This window comes from Pholis gunnellus (genome assembly GCF_910591455.1).
Source record: "Pholis gunnellus genome assembly, chromosome: 19".
Taxonomy (NCBI): Eukaryota; Metazoa; Chordata; class Actinopteri; order Perciformes; family Pholidae; genus Pholis; species Pholis gunnellus.
This window is the reverse complement of record NC_136546.1, coordinates 16590036-16602713: the sequence shown is the minus strand read 5'-3', so window position 1 is coordinate 16602713 and position 12678 is coordinate 16590036.

The following is a 12678-nucleotide window of genomic DNA, read 5'->3' as shown; positions in this document are numbered from 1 at the left end:
GTGCTGGATTGCTCACCATAACCCTCATAAGTCCACACCATATATACCACAGTCACTACGTTTTGCTATTATCTTCAACTGGTATTACTGTTGGTGTGCCTGAAATCATACAATAGCCACACAGCAATTCAGTTGTACCCTAATGCAAGGGGTAAATGTGTTGTATACATACATATCGTATCATTGAGCAACAGAATAAACCCAAGCGCTTCTTCTATTAGACCTTTATCACAGCCATTCAGGGCTTTGATCTCTCCCGAGTGAGATCTTTCTGGTCTGACCCATGCTAATTAGCTGAGATCAAAGTCTAGACTGTCCCTCAAAGTGGCTGCTCGGTTTCAATCCCTTCAGCAACCATCAGTCAGAAGTGTCCTTGAGTGAGACAATGAACCCCTGTCTGCTCTGGAGTGCCGATCAGCCTGTAATAATAATCATCCGATGGATAAATAATAGTATTTTTTCAGCTGAAAATCGTGTTCGCAATCAGCTTGTCAAAACTGAATCCTCCACTCTCCTCCTACCCTTCTCTCCTTTCCCCTCCTCTCTCCTTTCCTCTCCATTACAGCACATCTACAGTGCTGTATTTATGGCTGCAGATGTCCTCACTATTTTTAGGGCTAGCTGAAGCCCACAGGATGTCAGCTCCCTTTCAGGACAATCGTGACATGAACTAGAAGCCGAAGAGCACGCGATCCCGAGTACTGATAAGTAATATGAAGGTCGCTAAGTCAGTTCATTAAACTGTAGGAATTGTGAGTGTGATTCTGTTGAATTTAGCCTCATCTTCGCTTGCTGAATACTCAAATAAGCCGTTTCATCACTGAGTATCATACCTGTTTCAAGACTTTAACTCTGGGAATTTAAAATTGAGATCATCAGTGTTCATTTAAGACATTTTGCATTTTTTAACAGCCACCCAGAGTCACAGTTCACATGAGTGACAAAGTGACTCTAAATGATCACTAAAGTATCAACGCTTATAAAATGGTATTCATGTATTTTCCTCCCCAAGTCTGTAGAAACGATCAGTGCCTCACAAAGTCAAAGCATTAAAGTCTGTGTAAATGAGCCTGTGTTGTTGACATCTTGAAAACGTATACCTGTAACTGAGCATCCCGGTCTCCGTCCATGATCCCTGACTTGTAATCCTCAGGACTGGTCCAGAGCCCCAGAGGGCAGCATTCCTCCCAGCAGCCCAGGAATGTAAACTTTACTTTGGAGTCCAGCACCGGTCCAGGCGGAGGAATGCGGAGTGGTTGCTGTTAAAAATCCTCCCTGAGGTGTACTCTCTCTATGAAAAGGAAAATTTTGAAAAAAAAAAAGAGTCATAAATAAAGACGTGGTAGAGCTGGCATTGGTGACATGCAACTGGCACTAGAACAGAAAAACACGCCAGTGGGTAAGGGGGGGGGGGGGGGTTTACATTAAGAGGCTTCAGTGTATTCTGGTAAATATTGATGTTTTTCTGAAGAGGAAGTAGCTCTCCGGTATGTGACATGATGTTCTACGCTGAGAGGAAGCTGCTGCCCTCACCTGCCATTTCAAAGTTAAAATTCCTCGCTCGCACACCGAAAGGAACCCACAGTGCACCTGTGCTGAACTGTTTACTCCCTCTGCACAGAAAAACAAATAAATAACTAACATCAAGTGCAGATTCTCTGTTTTTGAACTTGGACGGCCTCTCATATTTAAGCCTAAAGCCGGTACCTTAATATGCTGGTGGCTGCTGGTGGGGGCTAGTGGTAAATGTCTAAACAACTTCAATCGCCAGAAACCTTGTGATGTGATGTCAGTAAACACAGGGCAGGGCATGCAGGCCGGCTGTGGTCAGGAGGTAGAGCGTATCGTACACTAAACGGAAGATTGGCGATTCGAACCCAATGCCTAGGTCTCAAGACACTGATACTGAGCCCCAAATTGCTCCCTTTTGGCTGTGCCAGCGGTGTGAATGAGCGCTGTATGGCCGTCTCTGACAACAGTGTATGAACGTGTATGTGAATGGATGAATGTTGACATTGTGTAAAGCTCTTTGATATAAATGTAAGTCCATTTATCCTCATATTTACCAAAGTGGCCGGCCTTTTGATGCCAAAGTGGTAAAATATCTATTTATGTTACCTCCAGTCAACCCGCTTTTAGTGTCCATACCCTGTAACTCATTTTCAATTTGCAAAGAGCACAAAATGAAAGTGTCTTTATTCGTGAAAAGACCGTATTCTCTTTTACAGCCTCAATGAAGTATCTTTAAGCTGCACAACAAATGACATTTGCATAAACAAATGGATCAAATGACGAGGTGTAATGTCATAGGAGTCGTTTGTCGTAACCAACTCTCAGAGAATTATCTCCCGACTGTGTTTCCAGCGGCATTGTGGAGCATTTATCATCCAAAAAGCCAGATCTTTTTTCTCAGGAGAGGGCACGGAGCTAAAAGGAGAACAGATATTGGACTTGCATTGTCTAGGTAGCCAGAAAAAAGTCTTAAAATGTACGCTGATGTTGGTCCATCTCTGTTGGATGTGTAAATAGGCAACTGGCCAACACAACTTTACAAGGTAATAACGTGCCAACATTGTACTTACAGCTTAGTGCATTGCCCTCAAGTGGCCAGAAATAACTTTTTGAGTTTAAGTCATCTTCAAGAAGTCTATAATGAAAGTCGTGCTGCTTTTGACTTACCACTAGATAGGCCAGTGGTATCACCTGCTGCAGTAAGAAATGTCATCCTCCAGGTTGAGTCATGTGTGGATTTTGTTCTTCTTAGTTCTAGCCACTTGTTCCTCTCTCCTAGCCAGATGTTTCTCAAGCTACTACTTTAAATGTCTTACAGGTCTATGTGTTCCACGTCTCTGCATCACAGGGACACCACTATATTTTCACAAGGGTGGGTCCCAGGGTGAAAAAGTTGCTCCAATCTCAGTTCTCCTTCTCTGTTTACAGTCTCCAACTTGTTCCTATAACTACTTGTGCCTAGTGGTTGAAATGCTGACCTTAAAACTTGAGGGCTGTTTCTGCAGTGGGAGCAGATATTGGAGGTTGATTTGTGTTAACGCTTTCCTGAACTCCTAGTCTCTCATCTTGCATGGCATCTCTGATTACAGCACAAATTGATTTATTCGTTTGTGACAAAGGAGTAAGTGAGAGAGGCCCTCATCAACCTCCACCTCAAACCGTTTTTTTTGTTACACCCTGTGTGAACAAGTTTAAATACCATGCTTGTTTGGTCACCTCAAATCATCTCCTAAATGTGTATGGGACTGTTTGTATAGGCAAACGTAACCAGGAGTAAAAAATGCAGTAAGACAAACTATGGTGACCTTGTGTAACGCAACAGACGTCATAACCTCCAGCCGCCCCTCGCCGTTGGTGGGAATGCAGAATGAAAGATGGAGGTAGGGATGGAAGGAGGCAGGAAGGTAATTGAGGAATGGATGTGTCTCCTAGGTGGCCATGTTGCTGCTCTGGAAGGATGTGGGCACTGGTCAGACCACACACACACACACACACACGCACACACTCAAACAGAGACACACATACGGACACTAGCAACAAGGCCGAACCAAGCATCAGCTCTTATTATTGTTATTTAGTGGTTAGGATTTAACTCTGGGCCTTTACTATGGAGGGAACATGGGAATTAGAGTCTGGGTTAGTCCACTGGTAGGTATTTGATTCTGCTTTTTTATAATGGTGGGTGATAAATTGTGGGTGTTTGTCATGCTGGGAACGAAGGAATTACGCTCTGGGTTAGAAGTTCCCGTGGAACTACAGTTACACTTAGAGGATTTGGATAAAGCAGGAAAAACATGGCAGCGGAGTAAGATAGACGGCTTCCCGTCCAAACTGTATAATTTTAGGTAATTAGGGAACCAAATCCATTAATTCTATGTTAGTTGATCCTTCATGGTGATAGCTACGTGCATTCTAACGCATTTGGCTATTTGGATTGATAGCAAACTATGAAATGTAACGGAAGAAGCAGAGAGAGGTGACTCGCAGTACACAACGCATACCTTGATAGTCCGTGGGAATGTAGAAAAACTATAATTTTATTGCAAAGCTTTAATTTTAAACCCCCTGAAATCTTGGTTTAAATTCTTTAGCATTTGTCTATGAGATCAGATATTCACGACTAAATAAGACACAATAATTTCGTCACAACAACAAGTTACACTTCAACTGTTTTAACTTTAACAGAAAAATGTGTGTTCATGTGAGATCCTATCACTGACAGTAAGAAGCAGGTTGAGGAAATAGCTTCTCAGAGATGTTTTTCTTTCTTTTCTTTGGAGGTACTGAAGTATTAATGTTATATTTGAGTGTCAATCAAGCGTAATCAAGCGTGGATGTCACCTACGTGACATTTAGTAAATATAAGAGGTACTTTTTGGTTATCAAATATCAAAATCACTCTGGTGACAATCATAAAATAAAGACTATTAACAGTGTTAACATAGCCGACTCTGCTAAATGATTAATTCCCCTAAAGTGTGACATGTTCATAAGTCTTAAAGATAAGTTTTCTTTGTTTGTACAAATGAAATGATTAAAAATTGAGATTTAAAACACTTTTTGAGATGTATTATGTTGCGATTATTTATCTCAATGCGGCCCATTTACCGCACAGCACCACACAAGCAGGAATGCACACCCATTATTTACAGATCCTGGCCCTGAGCCCTGACTGAATTATACCTGTTAATCAGCTGCATTGAAAGGCGTTTGACGTCAGAGGTGGACAAAGCTCACAAGAACAAGAGGTGTAAAGAGTGTGTACGTGTTTGAGTAGACAGGTGGGGCTGTTGAGGTCAAAGGCTAAGAGGGGTTGGTGGGTGGGGCAGTGGCGGAGGTCGGGGTGAAAGCTGCTCGGCAAACACAGCTTGTTGTCTCAAACACACGAGATGTACGAATAGCCACAAGTCTGTGAGAGAGGCAGGGGAAGGATAAGTGTGTGAGAGAGGGAGAGGAAGGCAGCGAGGCGGATAGACAGCTCACGAGAGGGAAAGAGTGAAGGAGGGAGGCCCTCGGTTTACTCACAGTGTTGTGATATGTTCGTCATGTTTTCACGCCGGAGGGATTCTGGGACAGCGTGTTTCCATTTCGCTGTCTGGGATTTTTTCCTCCATTGTCGAGCTGTAGCTGAGTATAGCTGATGAATGAGACCGGACAAGATGAGACAGGATGAGGTGAAGTTTACAGGTTAGATTTGACTGAGATATAATGAGGAAGAATTGACCTTCACAAATGAGATATAAAAAGACATTAAATGAATTTATAAGGCAAGATGAGACGACATAAGTGATGAGAAAAGATGAGAAGAGGTGAAATTAACTATACGAGAACAGACAAGGTGATTTGTTTTATTCATTTAATAAATAACGGTGGGACAGAGATAACGTTACATTAAATGAGATAAAATAAGACAAGTTGACCCACAAGATGACATCAACTTTACTAAGCAGGCAAAATAAGATGATAGAATAAACAACGAGACAAGATGAAATGATGTGATATGAGGTTATAGAAGACAAGAACAACGTGAGAAATATGTTGGAAGTAACTGAGAGGAAATGAGACACGTTGACATTCGCAGATGAGTTTTAAAAAATAGATTTTTACTGAGAATGCAAGATGAGATGATACAACATGAGACGATGAGAAGGGGGTAAGGTCAATATTATTGATGAGATGAGATGTGAGATGTATATGAGACAAAATAAATACAATGAGAGAGAGAATTAGATTATGATACTTTGCATTTCATGAAATGAAATGTGATGTAAAATACTTCAAAGATTAAATGAGACTGAGATGATTTATCTAGTGAAATAAGAAAAGTACATGAATTTATTTAAGATGAGATGAGACATGATGAACTTTACTAATGAGATGAATAAAGATATAACATCAACTTTCCTTCAGGTAAATATGAAATAAGACAAGATGAGAAAAGGTGAGATGAGACGAAATGAGATTAGGTTGATGAGATGAACTTCAATTAATTGATACATTTTTGTGAAACTTTGATTTTCTCTGTGGGCTACAGCAGCAACTTCGAAACCAAAGATACACAACAAAACAAACAGACTCGGGTAAGACTTCATTTAACTCCCCGTGTTTCTGTTCGGTGTGACCGGTTCAATCCCACCTTCAAAGCACAAATCTGCCAACACTTCAAACGTTTTCTTTTACTGCAGATCTCAGTATAGACTTTTGCTTTCTGCCTTAATTTATCTTGGGAATATTTGCCAAGCACACATTGCTCTCTTTCATCAACACTCTGCTTAACACGTTCAAAGTTACACACATTCATGCCTGGCAGCTGCCCAGTGCAACCACAGTCCTCTACTGTTGGTCCGCTGAGCAGCTCCACCAGAGCAATTTGGACGTTAAGAAATGTGCTCAAGGACATTTCTCTGGTGTTAGCCGAAGGAGCGGAGAGCAGGCCGCATTCACTTCACTGAACTACATTTTTCTTGGCAAATTGGGGATCCAACATCTCAATCTTCTCATCAGCACACTTGTTTGAACTTCGTGTCTGCACATGTTGGAACTGGACATTTTGAAGGGAAACAATCCAGCATTTAGTGAAAGGACTTTGGAAAGTAAATCAATAAACATCAGTCTCTCTAAACACATTTTATTTATTCTATAATAGCCTACATGTCCCTATCAAGTTTTTAAAGCAACTGAATTAAAACAAAATGGTTTCACTTCATTATCTTTAGTCATAATAGTGTATTTTTGCAGTTATTCCAGGTTTGGTTTACTTTTAATCGGATTCGGTGAAGACTAGACAAGAGTCTACGTGCTAGGCTCTGTGAGACCCAACACTGAACTCAATGCTAACATCAGCATGCTAACAGGCTTACAATGGCATTGCTTACATGCTGATGTTTAGAAGATATAATGTTAATCATGTACATCTTCTTAGTTTAGCGTGTTAGCATGCTGACGTTTGTTAATTAGCACAAAACACAAAGAGCATCGTGGGATTGTCATTAGTTTTGCAGGTATTTGGTCTTAAAGCAAAGTACTGAACAAATCTCGATTCTCAACCTCATGATGATGTTGTATGAAATGTCAAGGGACCACCAAAGTCATTAAAGTTCATCCTGAGGGGGACATGAATGTCTGCACAAAATGTAATGGTAATCACTCCAGTAGTTGTTGGAGTGGTGGATGGTTGCTAGCATGGCTCAGAACAGATGAACCATGAAAAAGCTCAACTACTGTTTCAGTCCATTATGCTCAAAATGTTGGCACTAAAATGACAGAATTGACATTATATAACTCCAAAATTGCCGGACAGCATGGATGGTCATCCTCAATGGTTCAACTGTGGCTCACTGTTCCAGGCAAATGGCTCAGTGCTCACATCCTCATCAGAGCCCTCCCTTCATGCGGCAACGTGTTGCTCTGCTCAGACCAGTCTGAACTGCCCCTCGCTAGGACACGGCCACTCCGGGCATCAAACGATATTTTTAATCAAGTGGTCAAAAGCTATTGCACAAACATTCTAAAGTAGCTTAGGTCAACAGTGTCCCAGAGCCTGTTCTGTTAGCTGGAATGCTCCTGCACGCTGCGAACAGGCCTCTCTTTGTGTTTCAGTCCAGCAGCCTCACGCCACACCGCACCGTTCTGGAATCCTGTTTGTTTTCTTTCAAATTTCTCAACCTAGTTCACTCCGATGTGGAAGCGCAGTGTACTGTGTGTGTGTGTGTGTGTGTGTGTGTGTGTGTGTACTGTGTGTGTGTGTGTGTGTGTTTTAAGGTGTGCGCTAAGTGTGCATCTGTGTTAGTACGCATGCAGCAACAGTATGGCTCATTGAGCATGTGCTCATTTTATGCCAGTGCCAAAGTTCACATGCTTTTAAGTGGAACATACAGGAGTGTTAAAAAATTATAAACTTTGAGCCTAGTATATCCAGCCAGCTGCAGTGGCGGTTATTAATGAGAAGACTTACAGATTGGACCAAAACTCAGCTTTCTGTAGCCAAAAGGCCGGGTTTTTAATTTACATTTAAATAAAGTTTGTCTTCCTGAAGATTTATACATGTTACATTTCTGCTTCACTCCGCGACAAGACAAAACCTTGAACTTGAATGTGTTGTTTTGTATTTGTGGACTCCAACACATTGAATCCACTAATCTAACCGGTAATCTGCAATTATCCACAATACTACAATGCTGAGTGGACAAACACCTTTCCTCTACAGTTCTCCTAATTTCCCCCTTTCTCCTAATTTCTTCCGTTGGCTGACCAAACCAGAGGAATTCATTATCCTGGAGACTTTTTGGAGAACAGAGCAAGGCTGTTCTTCTTTCCTGTCCTTCCTGACAATGAACCCATGGCATATAACCAACCGATTATTACTGCTACCGATGACCACTGTTCTTTGACCATATGAACTGTATCTGTTCTCGCTGGAAGTCCTGTTTTTAACCTGAACAGACTGGTTGTAAAGAGACTACCTGCATCTGAAAGAAACATTTCAGGCACATCACAGCGTTGTTCCAATAGTAAAGACTCAATCTAAACTTTGACCATCTTCACACGAGCTGAGATGACTTTGGATATCTCAGTATAAAGAAGGATAATTCTCTATATGGAGTTAATTTGACTTTTTACAGGAATGTAACTTTTTCCACATGGATTTTGGTACGAGACTGAAAGAGGTGACAATATTGCAGTCTTATCAACAATTGAGTGGTAATTTCAATTTCAATGAGACAAATATTAAGAAACCTATTCCATGCATCCATCCATCCATCCATCCGCTATCTCTACTCACTAATTCTTTTGCAGAAGTATGACCTAAAGGAGTTGTATCTCCTCTGGATAATTATTATTATCTGCAGGAGCATACAAATCTGTTTGCAGTGTAAGAAAAAAGTAAATATTAAGATCATAAGAACTGTATTTAAATGTCTAGCCCACAGTATGTTCAAGGAACTTTCTTTGAGCCACACATTTTTCTAATATAATACAAATGTGTTAAATGATCTAATGCATACTGAGCACTCTTGTTGCTCATGATGTTTTTTCTGAACATCAATCTTTCGCCTGTCATTAAAGCTTTTCTCAACTTGATGTATTTGACTTTGTTCAAACACTTTTCTGCTCCATTTCCAGTAACCTGAGGAAATGCCTTTTCTGGGCTGTCCCACTAAAATGCCACATATAGGCGGCCCCTTCCAATACTGCAGGATAGGCTGCCCTGAAACGCCCCTCCAAAATACTCTGCAGGGCGGTGTGTCCTGAATGTCCTGCACCTGCATAAACACACCGAGCCAGGAGAGCTACCCGCCGCCCTGCCAGGCACGCTAAACCACATGTCCAAAAGGCAGGAGAATAACATACCTGGGAACAGTTACCGTGAGAAGCAGAGGTAAAGTAGAATACAGTTAACCACAAAAGGTTGCAGTCTCACAGTAAGACTCGTGCAACCTTCAGTTTTTACATGCTTAGTAAAAGTCAAGGTACAAATTAAGATTAAAAGTACACAGAAAACATACCTGGTAACAGAAAAGACCAGCAAATAACTTGTAAAAGGTCCTTGGCTATCAGAGGCAGGAAGAGAAAGAATAGAAACCAGATGGGTGGAGGAGACGAAGAAAATCAAAATTAAATCAGAGTGGGTGAGAAAAACAATTTGGAAACGTCAAGAATGATTAGGTAAAATTAGCGTATAAAGGTTGAAAGCAAAAATGTCTTTGGACCAGAGAGAGTGCAAATCGGGCCCCTGAGAGAGAGGTTGCGTATTGACACACTGTGATAGAAGACCTACCTGTCAGACGTGCCCCCGCGCAGGCTCTCCCCAGCGGGACAAGGCTTCATATTCACACAGCATCACACGACACCTTGCCGTTACGTAACTGTCGCACCCTTCAATCATTGTGCTGTAAGTGAGACCTCAGAAGGGGCCCTGGTCATACATGCCGGACTGGTATAGCACAGGAGTCTTGGTTTTGGGGTTTTTGCCAGCAGGCCTCCATATTTGATCCTGGAGGACTCTGTGAGAATCTCAGAAACAGAAACAGAAATGAAAGCAAGAAATTTATGCTGTAATTAAGTCTAGCAATGAAAACACTCATTACACATCCTGATAATAACTGGTCATTATGTAGTCACATCTACCAAATGCATTACATGGATTGTAAAATGATAGTTCCTTCCTGCGTCATCGCCTCCTCTGCTGCTGATGGATTTATACACTGAGCAGGACTGGATGCAGCTGGAAAAATAGCAGTGAACTCACAGTTGATGATGCATGAGATACATTTGGGGTAACATATGTGGTTATACTTTTAATTAAGATTTGTAAATCTGACAAACTAATAATCCTCAAAGCAGACATTACAGTATTTGGCAATGTGTTTTGGCTCTTGATTAAGATTGTTAATCAACGGCCAAGATTCTGTCAACCAGAGATGTACCGAAGGGTACACTGCTTTATAAAATAAACGAATAATTAGACTTTTTAGGAAATACACATACTCGCTTTCTTGCTGAGAATCACCACTCTCTTGTCTGACTGTTCAATCTGGAGCAGGGGCCATGAGAGGGTTAGCTTAGCTTAGCATAAAAATGGAAACAAGGAGAAACAGATATCCTGGCTCCGTCCATAAGTAACAGAATACGCCTACCAGAACTTCTAAAGATAAAACGTTACATTTAATCTGTTAAAACTGTTTCTTGTCTCATATAATTTTTTTTTCCAGAGTTTTTCCAACACAAGGGTCAATGGACAGAGGATGTCGTACTGCAAATTTGGTATTCATGATATTGAGCTATATAAATACAATTGAATTGGAATATCTCCTGACTGTAGCTTCATATTTACGGTACAGACAATGAGCTTGGTATCCATCTTCTCATCTCACTCTCCGCAAGAAAGAAAATAAATATATTTCCTAAAATTTAAAAATATTCCTCTAAGCTGCTGTAAGTTATGCAAAGAAGTAGAAATGTTTTGTTGAGGAAACAATTAAGCTTCCTTAGATTGTCTGTTGTCCAGATTGTAGTAATATTTTACTTATTTTTTGCAGCATATTTTACTCACCACTAAACTTTTGTGTTTACGACCCTATTCACTCCTGCCGCGAGTGGAAAACAAATGTCTTTGTGTATGTGCCGAGGTAGGAGAAACATGTGAAACTTGGGTCGCCTGCTCCCGGTTTGACAGCTAGCTGAGCAATGACACCTTCCTGCGTCATCACTTCCTCCTCACGTCGCTGAGAAATCCACCGTCCACTGTTCCAGCTGAGCAATATTCCATGTTGTTGTGAAGAGGACGATGGGAGCATAACATCGTTCCGCTGTCAGTTTGGAGTGGGCAGGTCTGCTGCAAGGTGAAGAACAATTGTATAGCATTAGACGCAGTTGCATTGCATTGCTCCGTCTCTCTTGGTTTGCATTAACTTTAGTTAAAAAGTAGCGACTTGAGAAAGCTTGATAGGCCTAACTGTGAGAGCTACTTTTACAAAGGGAGAGATAACAGTGTGGAACAACAGGCCAGCTGTAACCTACCAGCAAACAGACGTATAAACGAGCACAGAGGGGTCGGATTGACGGACAGGCAAACAGACAGACATTGGACAAGGGTGGAGGCTGCAGTCCGACCTTGCAGCTATAGCAGACAGATGGGGAGAGGCCTTTCGTTCCAGACACACAGACAGACAGGGAGGGGTCCAGTGAGCCACTGTGCAGAAACTTCATATCTGGAAACAATTAGGGCAGATGGGAGTTATGGCCAGGCTGTTTCTATAAGGTACAGCACGAGACGTTATCGGTAACAGTGTGCTCTCCTAATGACCGAAACCACCAGTCACAAAAGCAAAGTTCATTATTCCATCAACATCTTATGAGGCGAGCGCGAACAATATCGTTTTTTCAGTCCTTCATTCAGTTAAGAACACATTTGTGTTTACTCCGACAGCCCAGCAAAAGGGAAAGCCCTTGAAGAGTAATATTTTCACAGCCGCTTATAAAGGAACAGCCATCCTCGCGCTAATCGTTCACCCTTTGTTCATTTTGATTAGTCATCTGAGAACGGCGTTCCCTTTTCAGCGTTCAGCACTAAAAAAAACTCCATCAGAGGACAGAGCTACTGTTGACTTTGAACGTTCTTTCAAGTCAAGGGACCACACCGGTGCTGGTATCGCCAAAGGGTCCGACTGGGTTTTCATAGGTAAAGCCAAAACTCATTGCACACTAATAAGAGCGTTTCTGGCTTGTGTGTTGATGTTAGTGCCAGTATAGGAAGCTGAATCTGTTAGCAGCTATAGCTGGTGAACACAGTGGAGCATTTAATAGAAAGAGTCAGATATTTCTTTCAGGAGGAGACCAAAACAGAGCAAAAAGGAGAGTGAATATTAGACTTGCTGCCTCCCCTTTGTCAACAAAACAACATATCACATGATCAGTTATACGATCGAAAGCTCCACAACATCTACTTGACCCTGAAGTGAGATTGTTTCCAAGTTCAAGAATTTATGAGGCTTCTTTCATCTAAATAAATAAAGTTCTGTGGGACGGTGTGTTCGTATATATGAGGTAAATAAGCAGCTTAAATCTGGTAAACAACTTGTAAATAATTGCTATGTTTGATTGAGGTACAGTAAATTGAGATTTATGTTACTGGCAGGCAGCTGCTAAATAAACAGAAACTAGTCA